Source organism: Sinocyclocheilus anshuiensis, unplaced genomic scaffold (genome assembly GCF_001515605.1).
Source record: "Sinocyclocheilus anshuiensis isolate Anshui unplaced genomic scaffold, SAMN03320099.WGS_v1.1 scaffold333, whole genome shotgun sequence".
Taxonomy (NCBI): Eukaryota; Metazoa; Chordata; class Actinopteri; order Cypriniformes; family Cyprinidae; genus Sinocyclocheilus; species Sinocyclocheilus anshuiensis.
Window position 1 is genome coordinate 233,843 of NW_015539871.1, and position 9,287 is coordinate 243,129.

The window sequence follows — 9,287 nt, forward strand, 5'->3', positions numbered from 1 at the left end:
CACACACACACACACATACATATATATATATACTGTATATATACCATAATGCATAGATAAATATAAATAAAATAATTTTTTATACCAAAAAGCATAGATATACAGCACATTAGTATGTGCTCTGTATTGTTAGGCTTATCATTTTGCAGAAGGCAGCTCACAACGTTTTGTAACAGAATCATCACAGACACTTGGAAAAAGATACTAAGCTTACTAAATATATACCCTTTATATATTTATAAAAAGTTTATATTACATTGAGAAGCACGACTAGCTCCAGGGCAGAGAAAAAATAACTCTTCTGAACAGCTTGTTCATTTTTACTACTGAGTCATCGTGATGATTCAATACACTCTTCTTTCCTTTTTGCTTATCAGTTATTTTTGCTTTATGTGTCCAGCAGTGTACTGCAATGCTTTACCTGTTGCAGCACAATGAAAAATGATACTCAAGATGTGTTTAATGCGTTCTGTGTGTTTCTGGTTTTGCTCATCAACACGTACTTGGATGTTTGGGCTCGACTGCTACTCTGACGATGGGCGTAGCTTCAAAGTTGAGTGGCGTGAATGGCGGGCAGGCCGGAGATGTTGAGATGGTTGCCTATTTGAGAATGAATTCCTCCATTCCACCAATACCTGCAGAGATACAAACAACATTAAACAAAGCTGCATTCAAAATACCAGTCAAACGGTATCAAATAACAGGATTTTAAACCTCAGGGCTCCAATAATGTTCCATAAAAAGATATACTGTATATATATTTTTTTTTACATTAAACGTTATTATTTATACAACGGCTGCCTCTTTTAACAAGGGCCCCTGTGTGCGCCCGTTTAGGTGGAGGTTGTGTGAGTAAGAGTGTAAGCATGTGTTTGTGCACGTTGTGATGGAAAAAGAAAAACACACTTTGGAGAACTCTGACATTTGCAATAACAGACATGATTGCAGGGCTGTGATGGAAATGGAGAACCCAAAATTCGGCTGGTGATATGACATCTGGCCTAGGGAAGCATTCCAAAAAAGTGTGCTTAGTTGTGAAAGGAATATAAATATTTATTTGCTAGAAAATAAATAGAACAAGTAGTCAAGTGGTTCATGTTTTTTTCAAACGCATCCTTTAATAAACAAAACAAAATTTCAACAACATAAAAAAGCTTATCATCAGTATTGTTCAACACAAAATTATCATGCTGCCTGTAATGATATTCATTGTGATATTGATATGTATTAAAGAATTATAAGTAATTTCAATGGAGTTAAAAAATATGACTATATTAAAAAGTGTAATATATTAGTAATTAAATGTATTAAAAATATTTAAAAAGAAAATTAAAACATTTATAGATTTATACACCTATTTGAACAAATTTGAAGAAAAAAGTTACACTGTGATCTTAATATAACGTAAATACTTTCCAAAATGCAACGTTTTCAAATTAAATTAAATCAAATTAAATATATAGCTGCATTTTTATTTCCAAGCTGTCCCATCTGAATGAATGAATGAATGAATGAATGAATGATCTGATAAAATGCAGACAAAATTTAAAAAGTTTTTTAAAATAGTAATAATAATAAAGTAAACCAAAAATAAATTAAATAAATTAAACTTAAAAAAATTAAATAAATCAATCAATTTAGAGAGAGGATGAGAGTGTGAAATACTGAGGCTGATCATGGATTATGAATATACCGTAGAGACACTTCTCACAATTATCTTGTTGAGGTTTTGTTAATTCCTGAAGCAATTCCCACATGCAAAATTTTATAGCAAGATCCTCTATTTAACACACTTCTTACATTTACCACCAAAAAACAAAACAAAAAGCAACACTTTTTCAGGACCGACTGGCAGGCAGAAATCGGAGGAGATGCATTCATATAAAACCGGACTGATAGGGACAACTGAATGAAGCGCTTCAGCGGCTCAGCGGGACGACCATTTCACTCGCCCCTCGAATCCCATTCAGTCAAATTACATCAGGTTCAAGAGTGTTTCCATCAGGAGAGCGGAGCCTCAACCCGAGAGGTTAGTTTGCTCAGTCAATGAAGCAGCCTTGAGTCAAGAGCTTATGTCACAGGCTGGCCTTATTAAGGGCCAATTCCAGCCAGACTCGCAATCGTGTTCATGAGCAAACACCTGGAGGCTGTAAAGTCGGTAATAAAAATGGCTTAACGGTAATCACAGCGCAGGCCTGCGGAGGCCGAGTGGCGTATGAAGTCTTAAGTCTGACGGTTTGGACGGTGTCGATCTCTCCTGCAGGATCAGAGCATGACATCACGGATCGACTCGCAAACATACCAAATGCAGAAAAATAAACCATGTATACGGAGTCAAATGTGCATAAGCATTAAATCTGCTAAATTAATTTAAAATGGAAGGGTTGTTAATGCAAAGTGAGTGTCCTGCTTTGACATTCTTTCTATAAGTGTTTGCATATGTCTGGATCAGGATACACGGTTTTCAGGGCAGGATGTTGCACAGATGCCTCAAGGCGTGGGAAAATGAGAGCGTCTCTTTAGTTTAGAACACACAGACTAGTTTAGAATGAAGCATCCAATCAGATCCTGGAACATCTGGAATGCTTGATTCTGATTGGTCAATTATGACATTCTATGCTCAAATACTTGTGTATAATGTACATGCTAGTTAAATGTTTTTTTAATCAAAATATTTTTGAATTGAAATCAAAATTTCATTTCCATTTACTGATTTAATTGGCTGCACAATAAGCTAATTAATTTACAATTATCCAGATATTGTCACAAAATAAACCTGTCTACTTCACGTTGTTCACGATAAATATATTTAAAGGTCTACACAATAATAGAGAATAATATAACATTGCAAGTTTAGCCAATGATGTCTTTCAAAAACTTTTTAAAACGCTCCCCCTATCTGCCATTGGTCGGAACAAACAGAAGGCTCCACCCCCAAAAGTACACCATTAGTTAAACCAATGCTGCCATGTCGGTTTTTGTTGTGATGCTCAAACTGTGTTTTTCTCACACTTTTAAGTAGAACTGTCCTTCAGATGACTCACTTATAGCTGTCTATCCACATTAAGCTAAAATACATTATAATATTGGATTATCATACTACCATATGTTTCTCTTTTCCATTCCAATGTGGATAGAGAAATATAAATGATTCCTGGAATGATTCTCCAAAAACAATGTGGCACTACATTGTCAAAACTGTTTGTTTGAGTATCACGACTAAAATGACATTGGTCAAACCAATGGTGTACGTTTGAAGGCAAGACTACCTGTTTGAAAACAGTCATTGAATATGAATATCATATACTTTTATTATTCCTGCCACATAAAGATATTGCAGAAATAGTAGGCAGCATGCTAGTATGACATAACAAATCAGTTGTTATTGTCAACTAAAAATAAACTATTAAAAATGGTTTTAAGTAACTGAAATAAAGCCGAAATAAAAAATAAATATTAAATGAAAGAGTTTATAATAAAAAAAAATAAATAAAAATAAAAAAGATAAATGTTTCTTTTGGAACTAACTGAAATAAAATAAGTTCAAGTTGATGTAATAAAATTAATAAAATTAAATGGATTAAATTGTAAAAAGATTGAAGCTAAATAGAAAAAAAATAAAAAAATAAAAATGGCAAAAGCAGAACAAAATTACTCAAACTTAAATTAAAATTAAAATGAAAACTGAAAATATAAAAATAAACGCCAATTCAAAATATGAATGAATACTAAAACAGTATTTAAATAATACTAAATAAATAAATACAGCCATTATTTTTGCAATTTCATGGTGTCTAATGGTGCAAAAAGCAGACACACCACCTTTGAAATCAAACATTTAGAAATGAAACAAGTACATGAATTTTATTAAAAACAACACTTTCTAAGGTCTATACACACATCAGTGGATTTCTCTGGATCATGACGGCAGGAAGAGAGAAGGGTGAGTGATTTGAACAGGGGTTATTCTACCCCTCCTGTAGGCAACACTCTTTTAACCTGCGAGTCACTCGTTCATCACTGAAAGTCAAGCCACATGCAGTGGTCAGTCTAGACACAAGAGCTCTTTGTGTGCGACTCTTTAAGGCACACTGCCATATTTATCCACAGAGCTGATGATTTCCTGTTCGTGTTGAGCCCTCTCACCCCCTCCACTGATTCAGGGCCAGCCCGTGCCCGACTAACCCACCACACACCGACAGCACGACAGACCTCAGATCAGCGGCTCGGGACAAATCCAGCCTCTTTAAAAACAAGCAAATCCTTCGCTCATCACCATCAGATGGTGTTTTAATGACTGCTGCATAAATCCATCCTGCTCTAAACTTTTCACCTCACACATGCTTCTGATTTCCACACCACAGAGCTGCAGATCTTCAGGGTGAAAAAGAAAAACGGAGAAAATGAGCACAGGGTAATTATTGAAGCATGAAAGTCTAAACTTGTATTTTCTAAAGGAATTACCTATGTACTTGATACTTGTCTATCGTCTGTAAACCTGACAAGCACCTTTGTTTCTGCATTATAACAATGTTTTTAGATGACATTTTCAAATAGTATAAAGCCCAAAGTATTCTTTGGTTGAGTATGGTGCAAATTTTATCATCAGCATACTGTACATGCAAACCTGTTTTTTCTACATGTATGAAGTCTGTACACTCAGTTTGTTGCAACAAGGTGGTAACTTTTGCCTATACTGGAGAGTGCAATAACAATAGACGCCCAAACTGATGCGCACTTGTGTGAGGAGGTTAAGAGATACACAAAACCTACCCAAATTTTAAAAGAGTACAAAGACCATTTTTATTGTTCTTAACTTCTGGAGAGAAATAGCACAGGCGCTGGATAGTATCAGTTAAAGTATCAGATCATTAAAACCTAATAAATATCTATTTTTGCATATAATGAGTTAAAAGGGTGTAAAGCAACATAAAAATAGAAGCAGGAATTGATAGTAATATGCAATAAAACAGACAGACAGACAGAAAAAAAAACAATGGATAAATTCTTGCTGTTCTTTTTATTAGGTCGAAAGATCGAATGATCAAACAATAGATAGATAGATGATAGATAGATGGATAGATGGATAGATAGAATGACAGAATGAGATAAAATGATAGAATGATAGAGCGACAGAACGATAGAACGATAGATAGAACGAACGAACGAACGAACGATAGATAGAACGAACGAACGAACGATAGATAGATAGAACGATAGAAAGACAGACAGACAGATAGACAGATAGATAGATAGATAGATAGATAGATAGATAGATAGATAGATAGATAGATAGACATGACTAATAAGTAGGGTTGGGTGTCGAAAACCGGTTCCATTTTTAGAACCGGCTCCAAATTTCCAAGAACCGGGTATTCGATAAGACGCGTGCATTTCAGTTCTGCTTAACGATTCCTGCATTCGCATTTTAATGCGATTAAAAGCAATTTAAGTGCAGGAACGAAAAGAACTTGCGCCCTGTTTGCGTGCAGCGCACACGAAGCGCAAGCGCGAGCACAGAGAACAGAGGGCACGGTACGGGTTCCCAGTTTGTGTCCGTTCTCGAACCGTTCCGTGTATTTCCACTGTAGAAAAGGTTGTTCCGGGCCGAAACTGACTTCTTTCCGCTCCCCTATATTATATTATGTCACACTTCACACTTCTTTAGTAAGTTTCATCTGTGTGTGTGAAGACAGTAGCGCAAATCCGTGACTGAATGTTCCGAAGTGAAATAAACTTCAACAGAATAAAGTTGAATGGAATTGAATTGAATTAAAGTTGAATAAACTTCAACTTTACTGTTCAGTGCACTGATGTCAGACTCATTTTGGATAGTGAAGTTCATTGTTAAATTGTTAAATGCCCTTACATACAATAACATACAAGTGTTTGATCACCACATTTGAGTGATCATTGCAAAAAATGTGTTTATGTATATATATTCTGTTTATGTATATACTCACTTTGTGCATCGCGCTCCCCTATATTATATTATGTCACACTTCACACTTCTTTAGTAAGTTTCATCTGTGTGTGTGAAGACAGTAGCGCAAATCCGTGACTGAATGTTCCGAAGTGAAATAAACTTCAACAGAATAAAGTTGAATGGAATTGAATTGAATTAAAGTTGAATAAACTTCAACTTTACTGTTCAGTGCACTGATGTCAGACTCATTTTGGATAGTGAAGTTCATTGTTAAATTGTTAAATGCCCTTACATACAATAACATACAAGTGTTTGATCACCACATTTGAGTGATCATTGCAAAAAATGTGTTTATGTATATATATTCTGTTTATGTCTATACTGTATTCTATATATAGTACCAGTCAAATGTTTGGACACCCGAATGGGAAAGTGTCCAAACTTTTGACTGGTACTGTACTATAACATACACAAAGAATATCGGCCGATATATCGGTATCTGACTTTTTTACCCCCTAATATCGGTATCGGCCCCAAAAAACCCATATCGGTCGGGCTCTAAACGATACCCAACCCTACTAATAAGACAAAATATGAACGATAGAATGATAGATAGAATGCTAGAACAAACAAACGAATGATAGAACAAACGAATGAACAACAAATGAATGAGCGATAGATTATTATTCTTTGATACATCTACACATAGTCTTTTGTTAGTCAAGTACTATCCACTACTATACAGTACTATCCATTTTCAAACTTTAATCTTAAATGTCTTTAAGTCTAAAGTTAATATAGACCAGAACACAGAGCACGGTGTGTGATTTAAGTGCTTGAGCTGAACTAATTGAAGAAAATTGTGGAGAAGAAAGAAAGTCGGAGAACAGAAGAATTTCAATACAGTGCTCGACTTGCAAGAGGTTAACTTCTACTTGAAGGGAAAAATCCAAAATGCCCCGTTTCTGAAACAGCCGTCCTCTGATAAGAGTTGATACCAGAGCTCAGGACAGCGCTCGCTCTGCTCTTTATAACTGTAAAACAGAGACGCTCTTTCAACATGAAACATGAGCAGGTAATTACTCAAAGGTGACTGCGTCTCAGAGGCATTCCCCAACAAAAGCACAGAAAAACAGAGCACGCTGCCGAATTAACCTGGGAAGAGTTACATACAGTAGGAGAACAGACCCGCTGCAGGAATCTGGGCCACACATGGAAGAAATAGACACTCTTGAAAAAATGGAAGCTAAATTTGAGCTGAAGGGTTTTGGAAATTAAGAACAATTACATCCTGGCAGAAACGATGGTGGAAATCAAGAGGAGGTTGTTGAAATAACTTCAGACTGATGTTTTGGAATTGTAGAATGGAATTACTTATTGGTCCTTTTAACAGGGTAGATAAATAAATAAACAAATAAGTTAATAAATAATGACAGACAAATAAGGCAAAAGAACGATAGATAGATAGATAGAGCGATATAATGATAGATAGAGCGATAGAATGATAGAACGATGAATAGAACGATGGATAGATAGAATGACAAATAGATAGACAGACAGACAGACAGACAGACAGACAGACAGAGATAGATCAATAGATAGATAGACAGACAGACAGACAGATAGATAGATAGATAGATAGATAGTCTTAACACAATTATGTAATTCTGCAGTTTAACAGAAGTCTGAAGGTTTTGTGACGATGAATCACTCAAACACCACAAGCTGCTAAAGGCAGATGAAAAACACTTCTTACTCAAGTCTGCCAAACGCTATTTTTAATCACTCACACAGTATGACATAATCATTACTAAGATGGAAACTCCATTTATAAGCATTTTCCATGATGCTGAATGCATGTATAGACATACAGCTTTACGCTAACGATCAGATGTTCATCTATTTTAGATTGTACTTCCTCAGTGTTTTTAACTCCACTACTTCCAGCATTACAATACAGTACTGTGGGAGACCATTATTTAGTCGAACAACTTCAGTCGAAAGCCAAGCAAACAAACAAGTGTGTGCAGTCTCTCTTGGCAAGCGTAGAAGGCGAGTCCTCTGAGGACAAGCGGAGGTCAAAGGTCAAACACAATCGCCCCAGACTGACGGTTTCCGCTCGCACCAGGCAGCGAGGCCTACGGAGGCAGTGTTTGGATCCTGTCCTGATTGCGGTGTTGCAGCACAAAGGGGCAAACAACCGAGAGCAAGTGATCTCAATGACTCAAGCGAGGAGAAATGTCCTCCAACCACAAATACAGTTGGCCCAGGCGCAAGTTATATAAAGAGCGTTTTTTCGCTCGCGGTGCCTTTGGCTGCTGTGCCGGCTCTCAGCTGTGGTTCTTCAAAGCCGACAAAAGCCTGAATAATAATCATGGCTAATGTTTTCAACCGATTTTGGTCTTGCGGGTTCCATCATGTTTAATAGCACACATACATTTTCGATCAACGTAAAACCAAGTGAAATTAATTTCACGACAAACTAATGAGGAAGTTACATTGACTTGGAATTATTAAAGAAATAAAAACACCAGTGTCAAGGTGTTCTGGGCGGTTGCTAAGGCAAGGCACGTTTACTTTTTTTTTTTTTTGCTTATTTTTGTTTTTCTTTCTGTTTATAATGACTACTATATATTATTTATTTAGATTTGTATTTTTTTGAAAGATATAAATACTTTTATTCCACAAGGATGCATGGTTCCACTTTAAATTAAGTGGCCTTAACTACTTATGTACTTAAAAAAAATAAGTACAATGTAGAGGATGGGTCAACACTATAAAATGTAATTACAGAATTTTTTTAAAATATAAGTACAATGTAAAAACATGTATGTACTGTAGCGTGGCCACACAATTTAAAGTTTTTGTTCGGGTGCCAGACAGTTTAAATAACTGTCGAAAAAAATATAATGACCCCACTCAGCGCTTAAACCAAATAAAAGACTCTCCAACAAAAGTTTCAAAATCAAGAGTTATTATTTCACTTCATTCATGCATACAATTAACAAAATAATTCTTTAGGGGCATTCGTAGAAGAACGATACACATGTGCAAAAATACTTTAGATCACAGTTTCATACTGAAGAAATAATAATAAAAATAAAAATAATCAACCAAACAAAGTTTAAAAAAAAAATACATATATAGTTGGCTTCTTTTGTCTAGGGCTAGGGCCTATACATTTTGTGAAGGGATGCGAGATCGATAAAATCTTTAAAAGCATGGAAATAGTACCATTTGTTCCCTTTCAGTCGGTCACTCTCGACGTCACATCGGATGACCGACGAAATTGGGATCTCGCTTAGAGAGACCAATCTACTTCGAGTGTAAACTAAACGAGCCAATGCACATTGGCATGCGA

General features: G+C 35.8%; 1 pseudogene; it reads right to left on the reverse strand.

The window, feature by feature from the left end:
* Nucleotides 1–9,287, reverse strand: part of LOC107685220 (elongation factor-like GTPase 1) — a 134,481-nt pseudogene that overhangs the window by 37,134 nt on the left and 88,060 nt on the right.